Genomic DNA, 24867 nt, shown 5'->3' on the forward strand with positions numbered 1-24867 from the left:
ACTGGTGGCCGACGATGAAGCTTGATGTTGCAAAGTATGTGGCCGAGTGTGTGACTTGTGCGAGAGTCAAGACACAACATCAGAAATCGTACGGGAGTTTAGAACCATTGTCTGTGCCTATGGGTAAGTGGGAAGACATTGCTATGGATTTTGTCACTAAACTGCCTAGAACAAAGAATGGTCAGGACATGATTTGGGTGGTCGTTGATCGATTCACTAAGAGTGCGCATTTCATAGCGGCCAGGGAGAAATGGTCTATGGATAAGCTTGCGAATTCTTACGTGAAGGAAATTGTGAGGCTTCACGGTGTTCCGTTGACAATTGTATTGGATCGTGATAGTCGTTTCACCTAGAGGTTTTGGAAAAGTCTACAAGAAGAATTGGGTACCAAGTTGTGTTTAATTACAGCTTACCATCCACAAACTGATGGTCAGAGCGAACGGACGATACAAACGCTTGAAGATATGCTGAGAGCATGTACCCTGGAATTCCTAGGTAATTGGGATGAACATTTACCTTTGGTAAAATTGTCCTACAATAATAGTTTCCACTCGAGCATAAAGATAGCACCTTATCAAGCTTTGTATGGACAGAAGTGTCGTACGCCATCTTGTTGGCTTGAGGTTGGGGAAAAGCAGTTTATGGGACCGGAGATAGTCCATCAAACTGCTGACAAGTTGAAAATAATTAGGGAAAGAATGTTAGCAGCTCAGGACCTTCAAAAGAGCTATGCTGACAACAAGCGAAGACCGATGACTTTTGAAGTTGGAGATTCGGTTTTGCTTAAAGTCTCGCTGTGGAAGGGACTTATAAGATTTGGTAAAAGGGGAAAATTAAGTCCAAGGTTTATTGGACCGTTTAAAGTTCTTCAGAGGATTGGGAACCAAGCTTACAAGCTCAAACTACCAGAAGAACTGAATGGAATTCATAACACTTTTCATGTGTGTTATTTGAGGACGTTCACGGGAGAAGTTCCCAACATGATTCCACTTTCGGAGTTGAGAATCGATGAGAACAAAAGGTTGATTGAAGAACCAGAGGCAATCGTTGACTGAAAGACTAAGAAGTTTCAACGCAATATGGTCGAGTTAGAGCTTGTCCGATGGAAACACACGAATGGGCCGAATCTCACCTGGGAGACGGAGAGTGACATGATGCGTCGCTATCCGCATTTGTTTGTTGATGTGTGATTCCGGGGACGGAATCATTCTAAGGTGGAGAGAATTGTAACGCATGTGTTTCTGGGCTTGTCATTAATGTTGATATAATAGTCTAGGTTAACCTTTGTAACCTGTTTTGAAATAATAGAAGTGTATTATTTAAGTATTATGTGTTTTGTGCTTAATTGCTTAATTATGTGATTTGATTAATTAAGAATAAAAATAAGTGTCAAATATTAAGTGTAAAATAATCTCGATATCTTTACATAATGTTGTAGTAGTTGAAACGAGGTTTCCAAATATATAAAGAACGCCCAAATCTGACTTCGTATGAGGAAGTTATGATTTTATGAAGTTTCGACTTAGTGATGTGCGGCCCGAATACCCGATTTGAGATCGAGCGGTTTTTAGCCGAAACACTCTAAATGAGAATCGAAGATCTCGTTGTTAGTAGTAAAACGATGAAAAGTTAGGCGAGAACGGACGTCGGACGAAGAAGTTATGAATTTATAACGAAGTTTTTCTGTCCCGGCCTACTAAAAATAAATAATAAAAATAAATTCAAAATTAGCCAACGGAGTCTAAATGAAAGTTGTAGAGCGTACTCTCACCTACGCGTGGATATAAAGAACGTCGAAAACGAGGTTCGTATGAAGAAGATATGAATTTCTGAAGTTTATTAAATATTTAATATTTAAATTTAATTCCTATTGTTGGTATTATCCGAAGAGGAGTCATCGGACTCATCCGGAGTACGCCCAGCGTACAGTGAAGCATGACGTCCCTCGCACTCGAGTTCTTCGGATGACGCATGCCATGACGTTTCGGACGCGTACGCCTGTACGCCCAGCGTACTACGAGGCTCCAGCCTCCTATAAATAGGATGCGAGGCTGCCGAGTTCTTTTGCTATTTTTCTCTTCTCTCTCCTGTTTTGCATCGTTTTGCATGCCAGAAGTATCTCGAAGCCCCGGTTATATTCCCGAGCCCCGAAGCAAGATCCGAAGCCTCGAGAATCCCGAAGAGCGTTATTCCCGAGCCGAAGCTCTGCCCGCGAGAAGTTCGATTTTTGTGAAGATCTTCCAGATCTACAGAGAATACTACTTCTGCAAGTCGTAGTGCTGCTCGATCATCTTCTGATCAAGTGAGTGTATACTACTTTTCATAAACGCAATAATAATACAAGTATGGTCTGAGTGTATTAAGTATATTGTTGTTTATATGTGTGAATGTGTAGTTACTTTCTTCTAACACATAATTATGAAGTATTTATACGAAATACGTGTTATGTGTATAATTTTGTTGTTATGTGTGTGAATGTATATTCACTCTCTTTTATCTCATAGATCTGAATTATTTTCTATGAAATACGTGTTATGTGGGTGTGCCTCATCTGTTATGTGGAATATATATTGAATGAACATGCTATACAGGTTTTAAACTATGTATGAAAATATATATTTTTATCTACTAATATGTTGGGTAGAACATGGGTAGATAGTTGGTGTGTAATAAACAGATGAGAGGCCTCGATGTTGTTGTTGTTGTTGATCAAGTTATTCAGCGGAGTATGGATGACGACCACGGACTCCTTCTAGACAGTCCAGTGGAACGCTAGCAGGTTCATAACCTGTAGGTGTTGTGAACGATGTGCTCACCGGTGTACTCTATCCCCCTCATGGTTGCCTTTAGGACATCTATTGTTGAGGAAACCCCTTAGCAGTAATGTCCGTCCTGATGAAAATCCTAGTTTAGGTCCCCTGAGATAGATGTTGTTTTAGGGACGTAAAGTGAGGATAACGGGAATGGGTAATCGGGTTGTTATTGGTTGGTGAAATTAAATATAATTTATTTATTATGGGTTGAAAACCCTATATGCTCACCAGGCTCCCAAGCCTGACCCACTCAGTTTTATTTGTATTACAGGAAGTGGCGCAAGGGCATAAGATGGATGAATCATCAAGTTGTTTTGTTTACAAGTCTGTATATGTATATATTTGTTGAATGACTTGTAATGTTATCGTTTATGCTTTATGGTCTGTATCGGAACATGACATCCCGAGTTTTGATTATATAATGAAAATGCATCTCTTGATGAAATGCTTCTATAAATATTATTTTATCATATTTTGTTTTGGGAACAAATTCCGCAACTCTTTTAAATCAAAAGGATTTACTCTGAAATTATTTTAAAAAGCATAAATGAAATCGGTCTTTTCTGGACGAGATTTTGGGGATGTCACAGCCTCTTGCCTGAACCTGTGGCTACCTGCACCTCCCCCGGTTTCCTCTTCCTGATGTGCTCCAAATCGATCTCCCTTTTCCTGGCCCGGGAAATCATATCCTCCAGCGTGTTGCAGTTGGACCTTCTCACAAACTCCCTGATGTCACTCCTCAGCATCTCGTGAATAGTGATCTTACCTTTCTAGAAACGATCAGTTGCTTCTTGGCATGCAAAGAAGATGGCATAGCCATAATTTGATTGTCTAGTTTCAATATAGTGAGCTTAGTCTTCATTAGAATATCAAAGAAGAGGCAGGGTAGGAGAATGCCGAAGAGAGAGACCTTATTAAAAGGTCCCTTTAACATATCATAGATTCCGTTTAATAGCCTTATGAAATTTTGTTTAATTACCTTACGACTATCGATAGATAAAATATAAGTGAATTGGTTTTATAAGACAAATATTGCCTTATAATCATGAGACACTATAGTGTCCCCACTAAGTGCTTTTGTAGTAAAGAGATGTGTTACAACATGTTTGGATTCATGTAAGCATGGACAAACATTATTATACTTTTATTAGGATAAGAAAATAACACCCTCGTTATATGTAATTAAGATGATGGTAATCTTTAACAACAAATTACTTGTGAAGAGAAAATATGTATTTGCTAATTATTTTTGGATTATTACCGAAATCTTTAATAGCAAATTACGTGTCGTCATCGTTGTATCTTCAACCTAAACTTAACGTGTGAGAAAGATACTAAGACATTGAGACTAGGATCTTAGTGCTAGCTTTAAGCCAACTAAATCACATTTAAATTGACAAACATGATGTGGATATGAAACATTAATGAAACCCGAATGATGATCCAAGAAAACATTCTTAGTTATATGTATGTTCAAGAATGTATTCTTGCTGTGTAATTGATAAGGAGGACATTTGTTAAGGACCATAAGAGATAGAATGATACATATACTAGAACTGTTCACAACTAGACTGAAAGTAAACGAGTAATCCAAGAAATGAAATTTAGTAAAACCTTATGCAAAGAGGTGAACCTTAAGGCGAAAATAGTACATTTAGAGAGGTACTTTATAAGAAATACCCATTTAAGAAAATACAACATTTGATATCTTAGGGCAAAGGACAAGGAACCAAGTATCATTGGCTCGTAAAGATTTCATTTCATCTTCCATGGATCATACACATTATGAATATTTAGTAGCAATTTTAAACATTGTAGTTCCCTAATTTTCAAAAAAGTACATGATGAATGCCATTAATTTAAAGTAGACCAAGACCAACAAAATGAAATAGTTTAAATATTCTCGAACATGCTTAGGCGATCATTAAATGTATAGAGGTACTAGTGGGGGCGATAGATTGTATATGTGGTTGTGTATTGGATAGATTTATAGTGATTGTTACGAGTGGTGGGGAATACAAAAGCTTCCAAGTCACATGTGGCACCGTACATCTGAATGAAAAGGATTTCTCATCAAACTGTGTATGTCGGGTTCTATAGATACTAGATGTGATCAAATCAAATCAATCATAGACTTTGTAGTGGGTCTTGTATAAAAATAAATATGTACAAAATGCTTCTTGGGGCCAACTTGTGACGAGAATAGTCACATAAATACAGAAATACTCGCCATCCAAATTCGCAAAAAGTTGCATAGTTTGGAAAATATCCAAAACGTTGCTCAGAAGGAATTTTGTAATATAGAAATTTTGATGGAAAATGAGTAACTATATATATCTTTTAGAAGTGAAAGCGTCATCCTCTAATTTTCAAGAGAGTGAGCATTAAAAAGTATAGAAAATATGGTTTCAGTTAGACATCGATGCTTACGTTCTGTTTGACTAATTCAGTGGGGTGTGTATGGACTCAAATTTGTTGGATCATGATGTGTATTCATAACTAATAGAAACTAACTTATTCTATATGAAGGTTAAAAGTGTTACCTTTGAATTATGTCAAGAAGAATCACAAAGACCCAAACTCGAGTCTACTATTTGTATTACACCACATAGTAACAATAAGCAAGATGATTTTTCCATGATGGAATCACAAAACCCTAAACGGTCTCTTCCTTTATTCTTTATGCCTTTAAAAGGATAGAGAATGAGAGGGGTGAGGGGTCAATGAATTTTGGCATGCTTTTAGGATTTCTTTAGCTTTATTCTCAAGGGTTTCCATGCAATATATAGTTCATAAACCCTAGAGACTTTCCTCATCTCCAAGTTTGCCAAATTATGGTATCAATAGAATAATTCAAAATATGGTGTTGGGACATGAAAGCTTGATTTGATATGTAGAATAATAAAAAAACATTCATGGGATTTGGGTGCTAAAAAACATTATCGATCATAGTGAGGAGTTACATCTCTCAAAAATACTCTACAATGAATATAACAATCAATATATATATATATATCAAGTCATACGCTAAAATATCACATGTCTAACTAGGTCTTCCAAGCCTTTTCTTGCTATCCTCCATGAAGAACTTTGCATCCCAACATTCTCCCCCTTAAAATTCTTAACGAGTGGAAAGACTCTAAAATCTGAAAAGCATATGGCGAATAAGAAATCCATTTGTAACATGGTAATAAGAAGAAACAATAAAGAAATCCGTAAGCCTGAATCTTATGTGGTGAATAAGCATCGATGGGCTCTAGGATATGTAACAATGTAGAAAAAGCTCCAAACGGAATAATCAAGCCGAGCTGTAAAAAATAATCCAAAAAGGTATGACTTTTTAGTGATAACCCGTCAAAAAATACCCACTTCAGAAATAAGCATTCTGAATAATTTCTATGCTTCCCAAATATTTTTAAGAAACCCCCCCCCCCCCCCCCCCCTTTCAATATCACATCATCTTCAAAATAAACATGACATATCCATTGAATTTAACTTGTGGTCTATATACCTCATAAACTACACATTTAATAGTTTATATGTCTGGTTGCATTGAATGTATGATTTTGTACCTTGATATGTTAATTGTTCCATAAACTATACCTATTATAGTTTATACGTTCGTTCATTAATTTCAAAATATGTTTTACAGCGAAAGTTCTATGATTATGATGAAGACTCCCTTATGCTCTGCATAATACAACAATGACAAAATATCTACATATTTTATAACATATAGAAACTGGATGATTGTATCAATTGCATCTGTTTTGAGTTTATCCTTTTGTATAAATTTCATAAAATCGTTTATGTTTGGCTTGTATTCCCTCCTGAAAACGTTAAAAACAGTAAAGAAATTGGGGTATGAACTCACAGTTAGTTGTGTGCAAACGTCGAATCAACGAATTTGAATGAAGACCCTCGAGTTGTAGCGTGTGGCACTTAACGAATCCTAATAACAATTAAATACATATATGTATATAAATTAGCAATTTTGTTAGATAAAGTGTTAGCAAAACACTTGTTTTTGGTTAAGGAATGTTACCGGGACTTGATTGAATCGAGGAAAGTGGGTTTTCAGTCTAATTCACTGCTTAGGAAGTGTGTACAGCCGTGAACCGTGTACAGCTGTAGACTGCCTCTTGAATGGTGTATGACCCTTGAAGGTGTACGGTCATACACTCAAGAACAAGGCTGTCGGATTTGATGAAGAACGTGTTCCTGATGCTCCGAAATGACCCCCAATGGTGTTTTTTAATGTTTTACGGAAGAATAAAGGTGCTTTAGGGGTGTACGGTCAAGTGTCTAGAGAGAGAAAGAGAGAGTGTCCGGTCAGAAAAGTGTAAATGAAGGGTGGGGTCTCGTATTTATAGGGGTTGTCGTGGTCGGTGGTGGGGTCCACCCAACATTGGTCGTAAACGAGTGTACGGCCATACACGGGTGTACGACCGTAAACTCAAGTCAGGTCGTGAACTCGGTCTTGTTTGAAGGAATTCCTGAAATTTCGCGTGGTTTTGGTTCTGACTCGTATATGAAACTCAATATAACAAAATGACTTTCCAAACCAAAGAAAGTCTACGGGACTCAATAAAATTCAAATTTTATTAACGGAATTCGATTACTGGAAACAGAAAAAAAATTGGGTTGTCACAGAAAGAAAGCACTAACGACATATTCATAGGGTGTACCCTCACACTAAATGACTATTCTTTCCCAATTGAACTCATGTCGTTCTCTATAAAAAGCTTCGACGTGATTATTGGCATGGACTGGATAAGTCCCCATCGTACTGATATCCCTTATTATGAAAAAGTCTTTCGCCTCAATCTGCCAAGTGGCGAAGCCCTCGTTATCTACGGCGACAAACCTAGTACGAACCTCTGCATCATTTCTTGTATTAAAGCTCAAAAATACCTACGAAAATAGTGTTACGCATTTCTAGCTCATGTAGTCAATGAAAAACAAGAAGTAAAAGACCTCGAGAGCATTCCCGAAGTCTATAATTTTCCTGATATCTTTCCGGAAGATCTTTCAGGAGTTCCTCCTGAACACCAAGTCGAGTTCCGAATCGACTTAATTCCTGTAGCTACCCCCATATCCAAATCCCCGTATCGCCTAGCACTAGCAGAAATGCAAGAATTATCCAACCATTTAAATGAACTGATCAGTAAGGGATTCATCAGACTAAGCTCTTCACCGTGGGGAGCACCGGTCTTGTTTGTGAAAAAGAAAGACGGATCATTCCGCATGTGTAGAGATTATCGTGAACAAAACAAGCTTACCATTAAGAACTGATACCCTCTTCCGCGAATAGACGACCTCTTCGATCAACTCCAAGGAGCCAGCTACTTTTCAAAGATAGACTTGAGATCGGGGTATCAGCAGTTACGAGTTCATGAGATTGTTGTTCCCAAAATAGCATTTCGAACTCGTTATGGTCACTACAAGTTTTTAGTAATGCCCTTTGGTCTAACGAATGCACCCGCAGTATTCATGGATCTAATGAATCGGGTGTGCTGACCCTTACTAGACAAATTCGTGATAGTATTCATAGATGATATGATTATCTACTCGTAGAGTAAGGAATATCATAGCCAGCACCTGAGACAAGTCTTAGAAACATTGAGGGCGGAAATGCTTTATGCGAAATTCTCAAAGTGTGAATTTTGGATTAGGAAGGTAAATTTCCTTGGTCACGTGGTCAGCAAAGAAGGAATACACATTGACCCTTTTAAAATAAAGGCAATTCAGAACTGGTCAGCACCCAGAACGCCTTTAGAGATCCGTCAATTTCTAGGACTTGCTGGTTACTACCACAGGTTCATACAAAACTTCTCCAAAATTGCTAAACTGTTTACCACCCTAACTCAGAAGGGCGTAACTTTTAGCTGGGAAGAGAAACAAGACACTACATTCCGAACGCTGAAGCAAGCCATGTGCAGCGTGCCTATCTTGTCTCTTCCTGAAGGTACAGAAGATTTCGTGGTGTATTGTGATGCATCCAATCAGGGGTTAGGATGTGTCCTCATGCAGTGGGGAAAGGTTATTGCTTATTCCTCAAGACAACTTAAAGCACACGAAGTCAATTACACCACTCATGATCTTGAGTTAGGAGCAGTAGTCTTTGCTCTGAAGATCTGGAGACATTACCTCTACGGTACCAAGTGCAATATCTTCACCGACCACAAAAGCCTTCAACACATCTTTGATTAGAAAGAACTTAACATGAGACAGCGAAGATGGGTAGAGCAACTCAATTAATATAAATGCAAAATTCGCTATCATCCTGGTAAAGCCAATGTAGTAGCAGATGCCCTAAGTCGAAAGGAGTACTAAGGTCATAGAGTGAAGGCACTAACCATGACCATTCATTTGCATCTGTCCACATAAATCAAAGGGACTCGGTTGGAAGCCTTAACGCCAAAAAATATGGCGGATGAAGGCTTAAGAGAAATGGAGAAAAACCTAGAAATTAAGGATGACGGGGTTCATTACTTCACGAATCAGATCCGGACACCAAAGTTTGGTGGATTCTGAGAGGTTGTCATGAATGAAGCCCACAAGACACGATACTCCGTTCATCCAGGTTCAGATAAAATGTATCTGGATCTCAAGAAACGCTATTGGTGGACAAACATGAAAGCCGAGATTGCTACCTTTGTGGGCAAGTGCCTAACTTGCGCCAAAGTCAAGGCAGAATATCAAAAGCCCTCAGGTTTATTGCAACAACCAGAGATACCTGAGTGGAAGTGGTAGCGGATTACAATGGATTTCATAACCAAGGTGCCCAAGACCCCAGGTGGTCATGACACCATTTGGGTAATCGTCGATAGATTAACCAAGTCCACTCACTTCCTACCAATTAAGGAAACAGACAAGATGGAGAAATTGACCAGAACATACATCAAAAAGGTTGTACGATTACACAGTGTGCCAATATCTATTATCTCTGATAGAGACAGTAGATTCACTTCGAGATTTTAGCAGTCGCTACAGAAATCTATGGGAACTAAGATGGACATGAGTACAACCTACCATCTACAAACCGACGGGCTGAGTGAGAGAACCATACAAACCCTAGAAGACATGCTGAGAGCCTATGTGATTGACTTTGGTAAAGCATGGGATACCCATTTTCCACTAGTCAAGTTTTCATACAACAATAGCTACCACTCTAGCATCAAGGTTGCCCCGTTCGAAGCCCTATATGGCAAGTGCACATCCCCTCTGTGTTGGGCTGAAGTAGGAGACACGCAACTAGCTAGAGGCCAAGTTCCTAACAACACTCTTACTGGCCCGGAGATCATACGGGAAACCACAAAAAAGATCGTACAAATCCGAGAACGACTGAAAGCTTCTAGAGACAGACAAAAGAGCTATGCAGACAAGAGACGAAAACCCTTGGAATTCTAGGTGGGTGACCGTGTTCTGTTAAAGGTCTTACCTTGGAATGCCATGATATGCTTCGAAAAGCATGGAAAACAAAATCATAGGTACATAGGACCGTTCGAAATCCGCGCTAGAATCGGCCCAGTAGCTTACAAACTTCGTATACCACAAGAACTTAACAACGTACACCCTGTCTTCCACGTGTCAAATCTAAAGAAGTGTCTATCCGACGAAATTCTTGTGATTCCACTTGATGAGATCGAGGTAAACGAGAGTCTTAACTTTATGGAAGAACCAATAGAAATTATGGATAGGGAAGTCAAACAAATGAAACAAAGTTGCATACCAATAGTGAAGGTTCGTTGGAATGCCAAGTGGGGACCTGAATTCACTTGGGACCAAGAGGATCAAATGAAAAAAAAGTACCCACATATTTCCCCTAGCCCATGATGTATTCTCTACAGAAAGAATTTCGGGACGAAATTTCCTCTAATGGGGGGATTATGTAACAACCTGTTATTTTTCAAGTCAAACTCTATAAATAAAATTCGAGGTTTTGTTAAATTCGTTAATCTCATGAGGGTTAGAATATGATTTAAATTATATAAATTATGTTTTTATATAGGGATAATGTCATAAAAAGCCTTAAGTTTGGCAGAAATTGTCAGTTTTACCCTTTGACAGATTTTTGGTTTGTTTATACCACAAACTTGTCAATTTTTTTGTCGATTTTGCCATTTTTACCTGTAATAGCAGGTTTCCAGGTTACCATGAATTATTTTTTACGAAAAAACCCTTAAGTTTACAAATATTTTGCAAAAACCCTTAAGATTATAAACATATAAAATATAAATATATATTCAAAATTTGATAAAACTAAATAGTTTTTTAAAAATTAAATGTCTAAAGTTTACATCAAACTAATATAAGTTGTATTGAACTTATATTATGAAACCAAAACTAAAACATATTTTTAGTTTTACATACGGTAACTTTTATATTGGTTTGATATAAACTTTTTATATTTAAATTTTAAAAAAGTTACCTAGTTTTATCAAAATTTGAATATATTTCTTAATTAATACTTCAACTTTTCAAAACAAAATTAAAAAACATTTGTTAGTTAATAATTAATTATGCTAAAATAGTTAATATGAATAATAAGGCATCAAGTACATTCAATTAATTTTTTAAAAGGTAAATAAATATATTTTATATGTTTAAAAGGTTTATATTTCAGAAATACTAACATATCATATTTTTTATATGTTTAAATACATAATAATATTATCATATTTTTTTATAAAAATATCATAAACATTTACACATAAAAAATAAATATAAACATTTTAAACATATAAAATATAAATATATTTGTCTAATTTATTATATAAATATATTTATTTTTATAAAAAATATGATAGTTTATTATTTCTGAAATACAAACGTTTTAAACATATAAAATATTTTTATTTTCCTTTTAAAAAAATTAATTGAATGTAACTAATATCATATTATTCATATGTTTAACTATTTTAGCATAGTTAATTATTAGCTAACATACATTTTTTAATGTTGCTTTGAAAAGTTTAAGTATTAATTAATAAATATATTCAAATTTTGATAAAACTAGGTAACTTTTTTAAAATTTAAATATAAAAATTTTATATTGAACGAATATAAAATTTACCATACATAAAGCTAGAAATATGTTTCAGTAGAAAATTATTTAGTTTTATCAAATTTTGAATATATATTTATATTTTATATGTTTATAATCTTAAGGGTTTTTTTTGCAAAGAATTTGTAAACATAAGGGTTTTTTTGCAAAAAATAATTCATACTAACCTGGAAACCTGCTATTGCAGGTAACAAGGGTAAAACCAACAAAAAAATGACAAGTTACAGTATAAACGAACCAAAAATCTGCCAAAGGGTAAAACCGACATTTTATGTCAAACTTAAGGCTTTTTATGACATTATCCCTTTTATATAAGTATTTCGAATAAAATACACTTAGAAATCAAAGTTTTCCCTTGGAACCGAAAACCCTCGGACCAAAAACCTCTTTTCGGCCGAGAACCCTCTAACCGAAAACAGATTTGGACCGATAACCCCTTTCCAGCCGAAAACCCAACCGATATACAATCTTTTTAAAAACAACAATTGTTTTTTAAAAAAGAAAAACTGCAATTATTTTAAAAAAACTGCATTTTTTTCAAAAAAAAAAATACAATCTTTTTAATAAAAAAAATGTATTTAAAAAAACTACAATTTTTTTAAAAAACTGCATTTTTAAAAAAAAGTAAAGCTTTAAAAATCGATAAAAAATTATAAACAAAAAGCTAGAATATTAAAATAAAAAAAACCTCTAATTCTTTTAACAAAAAAAAAATCAACGTTTAGGTGCATATATACATAGTTTTTCAAGTGCATATATACATATTTCTTATACTATAGTATTTGAAAGTAAGTCATAAAAAATCTTATTTTTTTAATCAATCTATAAACAGAATACTATAAGTATTTTATTCGATACAAATAAATAAATAAATAAAACTACAATTATTCACAGTGCTATCATTTTTTCATATCAAGATTTCCATATTTTCTTTGATTTATCACTTGTCACCTTTTCAACATTTTCCACAAATTCTTCAAAATCTACAAGAAAGTTAAAAAAAAATTGACTAATGCAAGAACACTTATAAAAAAAGCACATGTATATATCATGTAAAATTCACATCTGATTCAGATGTGAATTACATGTGATTTACATGTAATTCATATGTGATTCACTTGTGATTTACATGTGAATCACAAATGAATCATATGTGAATTACATGTGATTTACATGCGAATCACATGTAATTCATATGTGACTTACATGTTATTTACATGTAAATCACATATAATTCTTATGTGATTCACATATGATCTTCATGTGAATCACATGTAATTCATATTTGAATCACTTGTGATTCATATGTAACTCATATGTGAATTACATGTTATTTGCATGTGAATTATATATAATTTATATGTGAATCACTTGTGAATTATATCTTATTTACATGTCAATATGTGATTTATATGTGATTCATATGTGAATTACACGTGATTTACATATAAATCACATATAATTTACATGTAAATCACATATTTCCATGTGAATGACATGTAATTCACATGTAAATCACTTAATTATTTAAGATTTACATGTTAATCACATGTAAATATGTGATTTACATGTGCTTTACACGTGAATCACATGTAAATCACATATTTACATGTGGTTTAAACGTGAATCACCTATAAATCATATTGCAAGTGAGTGAAGATTATAAGCAACTTTTTATTGCAAAATGTTTTTTTAATCTTTTTTTGAAATAATAAATTTGGCATAAATACTAAAAAAATACCTCAACTTTTAAAAATGAAATGTATCCATGGAGAAACATAGGAAGTAGCCCAACACCAAGACCAATTATAGCTACCCTAAACTGGAAAAGTATGTATTTTTTTATTCCAATTCCAAATTGAAAAAAAGAAAAGAAAAGAAAAATATTGCAAAAGTTCTTACTGTTGTTCCAGATGATGTCATTCTTTTGTGGTATGAAGAGATGAGCATAAATCCAGATATTATTCCAGAATGATAAGAACTTGCTAAATATCCATGATCAACATTTTAATAATTGCTTGAATCTATTACATCAAAAAACCAAAGCAAGATCAGATTTTATTGGACAACATAGTAGTTGAGTTTCTTTATACTCTGTATAGCCATCAAATGAATACATGCAGGTTTTTATTGGATGTTGTTTAAAATCATATTGTGGTGTACAGATATGGATCTTTCCTTCTACATTTCTCAAAATATAACCAAAAAAAATTGTTCGGAATCCTAAATTGGAATTCGGTCATCATTCATGAAGTCAAAGTGAACTTAACCTGTGATATTTGTTATTGAGGCATTTCATCGAACTTGTTGAGTTCAAACAAATATCTATATTTTTCTATAACATAGGTGTCTATTTTTATACCTACAATTAACATAAGGATTTAACTCTTTTTACAAAACATATTGACTAAATAGGTTCAACTTAACGATTAGGCAAAAACAACCAAGATAAGGATTTATTCTTAAATCTGTGTTGGTTAGAGCTTGACAGGAGGATGAAACTACCTATAGTAAGGGAATATTATTTGGTTGTCTGCTTTTCAACAACATGAATTATGCATAATCAACTGACTTCTATAGAACTACTAATTGAATATCATTGCAGGTTTATGCTACCAACATAGCCTACTAGATACAAATCTGATTATCAAAAAACAAAATTAAATGGATAGAAGCAGTCGATGGATCGAAATGTACCTGAGATGAATCAATTGGAGTTTGGATAAACACAAAAAAGCTGAATCGATGAGATGCATCTAGATATTTGATCTTAGGATGAGAGATCAACTGATTGTCGATGTACTAGGTTTGGAAAGGCAGAGGCAGTAACATATTAAGGATACGCAGATTCCAGAGAATAAATGAGATGCTCTCAGATCTAGAGGTAGTAAGAAGATGTGGAGGAAGAGCGTAAGTGAAAACACCGATCGTTCATAGGATATTTCACGTGAGATTACAGATCATTAGTTGATGGGATGTTGGAGACGACTGAGACGGCGTGAAGGCAATGTAATCGATCTGTCGATCCAAATCACTTCGTCGGTCTCTTGTTACTTGGATTCAACTTCAAAGAGTTGGACATTAAGGAGTGTGGATGGTTGGAGGAGAGAGGCATGATGAAGAGATGAGAGAGGCGGGACAAAGAGAGAGGGGGAAAGGGATCAACATGATTCAGTCAGATAAGGGTATATTAAGTTATATCTAAAATGCCCCCGTCTCTTTTCTTTCCTAGTTATTTACAAAAATGCCACAAAGCATCATAACCTTCAATTACTTTGATCTAACGGCCTTCGTTTGGTTCTCGGGTTCTCGGAAAACTTTGAGTTCTCAAATGATCCTTCATATATATATATATATATATATATATATATATATATATATATATATATATATATATATATATATATATATATATATATATATATATATATATATATATGTTCATTAATTGAGTTGATATGTCCTTCAGTCTTGGAAAAATTCAAAGTTATGAGTTATTTTCAAGAAAGAGCTATAATAGCTCCAAAAAATGAAGTTGTCCAACAAATCAATGATCGTTTGTTATCATTGTTTCCCGGAGACGAAGTAAAATATTTAAGTTCAGATAGTCTCTGCCAATCAGAGTTTGTTCATGATCAGTTTGATCCCAATTTATACTCCCCGAATATTTTAAATGGTCTTAAAGTATCAGGTTTGCCAAATCACAAGTTAATTTTAAAGGTCGGTGTTCCAGTTATGTTACTAAGAAACATTGATCAGAAAAATGGTTTATGTAATTGCACTAGACTCCAAGTCAAATCTCTGGGCAAACGTGTTATTGAGGCAATTATCATATCTGGAAGTAATATTGGAAACTAAACCTTTATTCCAAGAATGTCTTTAAGTCCATCTGAAAAAAAAAATTTCCTTCAAATTTCAAAGAAGACAATTTTCATTGGCTGTATGTTTTGCAATGACGATTAATAAGAGTCAGGGGCAGTCGTTATCAAAGGTTGGTCTGTATCTCAGAGTTCAAAGTAGAGAATGATTGAAATTGTTAATTTTAGATAAGGATGATAGACTTACAAATAAAACTTCCAATGTTATGTATAAGGAAGTTTTTAGATATTTATAAATGCTTCATAGTTTTAAATTCAAACAATTGTGTTATTTTATTTATTTTTATTACATTTCTTATATATTTTATTTTTTATATACCATTGTAATTTATATTATTCATTGTATTTTCCTATAACCTTTATTCAAATTTATATTTTTTTTATAAATATATATTAATATTAATTTTAAATAATCAATACAAAAAGCTTTAAACGAACTTAACTCTTATTAATCACGGGTTGTAACCATATATATATATATATATATATATATATATATATATATATATATATATATATATATATATATATATATATATATATATATATATATATATAGGGTTAGGTTCATGTGAGACGACTTAATTTTATAAGACCGTAAGACGCAATCCTAGCCACTTATTTAGTAGAAAAAAAACATTTTTAAAATGCAAAATAATTGAAAATTTTCGAAAAAAAATTTCAAATATTATTTTTGGAATTTATATTTTCCAAAAGAAAAAATAAAAAAAATTAAAAAAAAATTAAAAAAATACATTTTTTACATATTCTAGTAAAATATTCTAACATTTTAAAAAATCACATTAAAATATTTACAGTGTAATATTCTATTAAGGTATTTCACGTATTTTTAAAATAATGGTATTTTTTTTAATATTTTTTTAGGTAATTAAAGTTTCGAAAATAATAATTAAAAAAACAATTTTTGGATTTTTCCTTTTATTTTGCATTTTAAAATTATTTTTAGATTTGGTTTCACGGTCTCACAAAATTAGCATGGTCTCAAATGAACCTAAACATATATATATATATATATATATATATATATATATATATATATATATATATATATATATATATATATATATATATATATATATATATATTATTTTTTTAGGTAATTAAAGTTCCGAAAATAATAATTAATTTTTTTTTTGAATTTTTCCTTTTATTTTACATTTTAAAATTATTTTTAGATTTGGTCTCACGGTCACAAAATTAGAATGATATTAAATGAACCTGAACATATATATATATATATATATATATATATATATATATATATATATATATATATATATATATATATATATATATATATATATATTCACACTCTAGGTGAAAACCGGTGGGACTCACGGGTATTAATGTTAAATTGAATTTATTATTTAATTATGTAATAAATAATATATCATTAAGTTAGAAAACTTATATAGTATTTTTAAGTAACTTTTTTATTTGTAAGTATTTAATTACACAATAATTGGTAACTATTTAACTACAAATGAAGATATTTAAAACCTTACTTTTTTCAGACATACTTCCATTATTATCAGCTTTCAGTCTGTAATGTTTAAAATTATCTTAATAAATATAAGAAATTGTATTAATTTAAATAAAAATAATAATATAAATAAGTTTAAATAAAAATAAAAAAACTAACTCTTTCTTAAACTCATTAATTTGAACAATGTCAGAATTAATGAACATTTTGGTTACACCAAAATGACTTTGGGCTTGACCAATTCCTGTAAAAACAGATTAGTCAATAATAGTATATTGAAAAACATATTAGACAATAAACTACAAACCATCCCAAACGTTAAGTTTCACAAACTGCATCACTATAACAACACAAGTATCCGTGGTGTTACTTTTCAGGTACTGTGACATTTAGTGTGCCTGACTTCCATATATAGTGGCATTGAGGTGTACAGGCCTAAAGAAAAATTAATTTAATTAGTATGAAAAAATATGATTAAAAATAATAAATAAATGAAATAAGTATCATCTCACTGTAAGTTGCTAATAGTCATCTTTATGTAATGCCTTGATGGGTTAGGATTGATTGTCTCAAGTGGCCGAAATGAGACAATTTGCAACATCTACACAATTTTAATAAAAAATAATATATAAGATTAAATTAAATACTAACATATTAACATTTATAATAAATTGCAAATGTTATAAAAGTGAATGAAATAAAATTAAACAACTAACCAAAAAATGAGTCTCTTGGGCATTTCTGTTCGATGATAGAGTTAAAATCAACAAAAACAAAACCATTAACTGGACCCGAAAAATCATCACATTTTTTTACAATACTTTTCCAATTCAAAGTTAAGGTCTGTTTCTGATCGGTAACACTAAAACCATTTCTAACATCCGCCATTTTTGGTTTTAAAATGATATAACTTTCACCTTCCTTTAAAAGGTCACGAAATCTGGAAAAATTTTGGTTGAAAACACTAGAATGATATTTTGTACCCTGTTAAAACAATTAAAAAAAATTATTCATTGAAACATATGTAATATTTAGTGGGTTTAAAAAAAGTTAACCAACCTCCTCGTCCATGACGATCATTTCAATCGATAAAACCTGGTTATTTTTTATAAAATTCCAAATCTTTAACACCCGTAGTTTGAGATGTGAATCATCAGCAATATGTTTAATGTTTTTTAGGTATAGTTTATTACCAATATTCATTTTCTGCAAACAATTGATAGCATATTGAAATTAATATCAAATTTGCACTTTTCATTTAAATTGAAAGCATATGATTTGAATACCAATGTACTACATAACATATATAGATTCTGTTTAAACACTTAAAAAAATTAATTAGTATTAAATTTTTTTATAATTAAACAGTTAGTATTAAATGAAAAAAATTAAAAACATATTAGATCACATATATGGATGGAAAACATTATCGTTTCACATACGGTTACATATACATTCACTTTCAGTTTATCGAAATTTGCAAAGTACATGTATATAGAATCAAGGCTATCCTATCATATAATTGTAAACATTCGTTATTTGATAAAAATTGAATACATAACTCCACCAAAATTCATTGATTTGATAAAAAGTTAATACAAAACTCTTGCAAAATTTCAATGTCTGCATGTTATGAATCCATTGATTTGATAAAAAGTTAACAAAGCATACCCAAATTTCAATTTCATTAAGTATGACATGCCATGGCTGATTTGAACTCATCAAGGGTAAACCTGATGACCTCTCAACACTTTTTTTTTTCTTAAAAACAATGTACAAAGGCTCAAAAGAGTAATTTGTGGATAAAGATGGAAATAAAAGAAATGTCTCATTAGAAAACAGGGAAAAAAGAAACAAACTTAATAAGCAAACATACAAACAGATAGATGTACATATACACACTGTAAAAGATGAGTACACAATTTCTAGATTTAATAAGAAAATTTGACTGTTTGGATGTCATTGAATCCATTTCCAGATATAAATTAATAACCCAAGGAATGACAATAAAATATATTAATTTGATGAATAAATCAGTATATCAAATTAACAAAGCATACTAGAATTTTGATTTCATTAATAATGACAAGCCATGGCTGATTAGAAATCAGGGAAGAAAGAAACAGGGACAAATACATTCACATACAAACAGATAGATATACATATACACACAAGGTATCAGATACATATACAATGTTTAAACCATTGACATAAAGAGTGGCTATAAACAATTTATTACATCGCTATTGCAAATATATACATACACTAACAATGACTAATACATTCAGATAGAAACAGATATAAGGCGACTTCAAGATGAACACATTCAATAATTATAACAAAAAATTTTAATAGCCTACGTAAAAGAATAATAGAAGGTGACATGAAGATTTGATAACAATGACAAATAGATACAGATAGAAACAAATAGAAGGCGACTTCAAGATGAACACATTGAATAATCATAACAAAAAATTTAATAGCATACCTTAAAGCAATAACAGAAGGCAACTTGAAATTTTGATAATACGTTCTCTTTTTCTCTGAATTTTGGATTCGTTGTGAATGAAAATAACCATGACAATGTATTTAAGATAAATTGATTAAGTAAATTACGTTTTTTAGGAATTGATAAGCATGATATATTTGAAAGATACGTTTATTTTTTTAAATTGAATAATGATTATTTACTTTCCATTTGTTTGAATGTTGCACGAAACAGTTAAAATGACGTCCAGAAATTAAGCAATCGATGTGTTATTTGAAGGGCAATATCAGAAATTAACATTATCAAAAAGAATGGGAAAATTCGATTGGGGGTGCTATGTGACTTCCACGTGTACAAATTCTACTTATTTATTAGATTATATATATATATATATATATATATATATATATATATATATATATATATATATATATATATATATATATACTAGGTTATAACCCGTGTAGTACATGGTTGATAAAGTAAAATAATATAAATGATAAAAATCCTAATCATTAATCATATATTTACAAATAAAGAAAAGAAAGCAAAGACATTTCGAAGAAAGGAAGGAGAAAAGGAGTATTTACAACTTTCTCATTGTTTAAAAAAAATATCTTCATTAAGTGTGATGCTTCAGTAAAATCTGAATTGAGAAACAAATAGAAATAGGATGCTACTTCTTGCATTTATAGATGACAATTATTGTCTTAAAAGAGAAAAATAAGTTCCTATAATTGAATAAATGAAAGTATAGTACAATTTTTGGCTTTTTGTCCAAGAACCCCTAAATGAAAAAAAAAATATTAGTTTCCTTATAGTTTACTTATAAGGTTGACACATAAATATCAAAATTAGAAATAACATACACACATACAAAGAGAACACATACCATAAAAGAACTTCATCGACTTAAAAGCACAATGTAACAGTAGTTACATAATACAAAGTATAATGACATGACAATAAAATACACATCAGTTTAGGAATACATAAACACATAGAACCATTGTACTTTGAAAGTCACTTTCTGATTATTTCTCACCTTTACTGTATTGGAAACATGTAACATTATAGCATTTCACTTTGACAGTACAATTTCAAAAAATATTTTTTTTTCCAAAAAGGAATTTAAAAGCGATGCAGGGATCATTTATGTAATAAATTTGTATATATCATAGCTTTTACAATTTTTTTTTGTAAACAAAGTGTAGTACATTGCTATTTATTGCATACATTAATATTATTTTTGTTATAACATTATGTATTGTGGTAAAAGTAAAACTCCTAACAAAAATATGTGAATCAGGGGAACAGACTTTGGATACATGAATATGTGTGTGTGCAGTCTCCATGACCGGAGTCATTGGAAGTTTCCTATTACAACATCCTACGTTTGCATTTTGTATTATAACATCTTATATGCCAGGTTTGAGTTATGCATACTAAAGTAAAGGAAGCAACACAAACTCATATAAGGAAGGAAGTCCTACACTAAACAATTGGGTAACTTGGCACATGCCTATGACAGAAATGGGTTCTAAGAAAAAACTTATATAATATTAAAATTCACCATAAACTTTTACTTTAATTATAATTTTAACATCCACTTATAGCATTTAGTTGGGGTGGGATCGTTAGTTTCCATTTGAGATCCTTCTAATGATATACACACCACATCACCTTAACAAACAATCAAAAACCACTAAAATTACTTAATAAATTAGAAATATAAAATTTGAAAATACGCTGTTAAAAATAAAATAAAGTAAAGAAAATTGTAAATATTAACTCATTTCCATTCAAAATGATGGGGATGTAAAGTTTTAGGAGTGCTTAGATGCATCCACATATAAAGTTTAGGTGTTCTATAACTATTATGGACTAAAGTGGCAATCCACATATTATTGTTCTAAAGTGTTTAAATTTTATTAAAACATAATTCGTTCTCGTTTACGAATCACTTATAGTAACCCTTTGTTAAAAAAAATTATGTATTCACTAAGTTGAAAAGAATCCTCAAACTTTAGCGACCAAGTAGTGTGTGAGATATGATTAAACTATAGAAATATATCCAAATGATTACAACCAATAGGTATATTATATCCAAATGATTATAACCAATAGGTATATTATATCAAATTTAATGAGATTATATACTTATTACTAAACTTGGAAATGTGAAGATGCCACCAAACATGGAAGCACGCAATGTTTTTTTTTTCATTAGACGATGCATTTTTTTCCATGGACTTACAACCATCCTTTGAAAATTAATTTGATACTACCAAACCGTCAACTACCAGGTGCAACTTGTATATTTCAATAAGGGATGAATGAATACCTAAGGTCCTTTTCATACAGGGAAACATGGGTTCTCCCAATTGTTGTTAACATAGATGATTTGGTACATATAATAAAGAAAGGGGGAGTAAAAAGGAGACATACTAAATAAAATTGAAATTTTATGACTTTGATTCTATAGGGCTACGTGAAAAATAAAAACCAAATCCATGGAGAGAAAGATGAATAAGTAGGAAGGCTTACATATTATGATTGTAATAGTGGATGGAACCAATATCATGAAAGTGCTAAAAATATTGGAGCAAACACGTTTAGTTAGAGAAGTAGGAGGTGTTATCTTTGAAGGTGATGGTGATACGTCAGCTGCCTCATCACCACCAACTCAGTTGAGGAAGAGATTACAACAGGTAAAGAATACTATATGTACATAGAGAAGAAATTTTATTAAGTAATGTACTCATTGTATATATAACGCGTATATATATATATATATATATATATATATATATATATATATATATATATATAATGTTTATCAACCTACCAAATAAAATTGAAGTGGATTGCTGATATTAAAGGATGAACTTGGAAATGATTTCAAATATAAACAACTTATCTAGAAATCAAAATTAATGGTGACCAAACTCAAAATTAAATCCCTAAATTAAAGGGAATTTCCTATTATACTCCAATTAGTTAAATATATTTTATTTAATGTAAAATCAGAGAAATTTACACGTGTAATTTTTAGAATGCATGTAAAAAAAAATTGTAAATTGTGAGAAAATGACACATGGACAAAGTTATACTCTTTTATTAGAAGACTAGGTGTGAGACCCGTGTATTACACGTGTTGATTTAAAAAAAATGAAACATTAAAGTAAAGTGTAAACATAAAATATTTTTTAATGTATAATTTTAAAATAAGAAAGGAATAAACGTATTTATTGCAATTTAATATCATATATATGATATTTAATACTTTACATATATCTGATTTTAATTTTAAAAATCGAAATAAATCAAAAATTGACAAGTGGATAATATATATTTCAAAAATACTACAAAATGACAAGTGTCAAAACTCATGAGAGATTAATATGTGGTAAAAAAACTTTCATTTATTAAGGAGGATATATATATATATACACATATGCAGAGAGAGAGAGATTGCCATACTAATTGAAGCAATTTGGTGAAGGCAATCACCATGCCAAAAAGGCAATTCTTAAGGTCACCGACATAACATATAATTTTACAATTATTGACGTGGGCCTAATCATTACATAAATAATTTATCATAAAAATTTTAAAATATATTTAAAAGTGTTTTGGAGGATAGCTGTTTCCAGTTTATTTTCAACAAAATATGCATAGAATCTATTTTCCTTAGACTTGGAAACATAGAAACAAAATGTAGGACCATTACTTGAATTTCTAAAAGATTTGTTTGTCTCCCAATTTTCATTTGTCAACGTCTTTTTGTCTTTTCACCTCTTCCCACACTAATTTGATTAATATAAACTCACAAAAATAAACAGGTAAAACAGTCTATTCTTTTTATCATAGAGTAGATCAAATAAAATAAATGTGTCAAAAAATTTAATTTAAAAAAACCAAAGTTAAGCGTTGATACTATTTCGCGGGAACGATTAATTCTTTTAAGAGGTATAATATATTTAGTCTTTGTCTATGTTTGTCGAATAAGATGCAGACGAAAAGCTTGTTTCGGTCTTTGGTGTTCATAAAACAACTATTTTTTTAAATCTAAAGAGTGTACAAATAATACTAAACCACATTGATTATAAATTTATAATGATACTAAACACACAAAACTATATATACATACACCCATAAGCATATTCATCTACAGATAGTAAAAAAGTAAAGATGGAAGTGCATGGAGAGGTGGTGGTGGAGATGGGGGTGGTAGTAGTGGTGGTCATGGCAGTTACCGAATCGACAGTTTTGGACTTGTGTTGGTGGTTGAGATGTTCACGACAACGTTGGTGTTGGTGATGGTGACAGTGGTGGTAGCGGTGGCGTCCACGATAACATTGATGTGGGTGATGGTGGGAAAAAAATATCACATTAATATTAGAATTTAGAAAACGTATTTCAAAATCAAAATCTATTTTTTTGTCTTAGTAGAACAAAAAGACTTTTATATCTTTTGTTATTTGAGAAATAGTTTTTTTTGTTAAATTTCTTTCTGTAAGCATACGTATATAAGAGGTCAAAAAGAGATTTTGCCAAAAAAATCAAACACCACCTAAGAGCATAGAAAGTGATTTTTTTTAATGTTTGAGAAGATGCAACAACTTTCAACTAGATAGACGATTGACTAACAAAAACTACCATCTAGACAATGTTGTGTGTGGCACAACTTTCAAATATTTCGTTTTATTTTCTGTTGGGTTAATCGGTTTGTTTAACGGGTTAACGGACGAGCGGGTCGTGGATCACTTGTCATGGGTAGATTCGGATCAATAGTAAACTTGTTCTTGGTTGACCCGAAAAGTAGGAGCTGAATGTAGGTTTTGATGATTACCTATTCTTTTTTTAATGTCCTATTTAGTAGCTAGTTTGTTAGTTTGTTTTCCTATTTAATGTAATTCGTGGAATGAGTGAAAGATGTTCAAGGAGTAAATACATTATCTAATTATGTGAGTATTAGTGTGTGTGTGTGTGTGTTTTAAGCGACCTAGACCTGCACTTGGTATCAGAACGAAGGTTGAAGAGGGTTGGTTTGAGAGTCGACTTTCAAAGGGGAGGAGCCTTCGGGTGCAGGATTGCCATTGTAGCCATTG

This window comes from Lactuca serriola, chromosome 7 (genome assembly GCF_051521515.1).
Source record: "Lactuca serriola cultivar US96UC23 chromosome 7, Lser_US96UC23_V15, whole genome shotgun sequence".
In the NCBI taxonomy this organism is placed as follows: domain Eukaryota; kingdom Viridiplantae; phylum Streptophyta; class Magnoliopsida; order Asterales; family Asteraceae; genus Lactuca; species Lactuca serriola.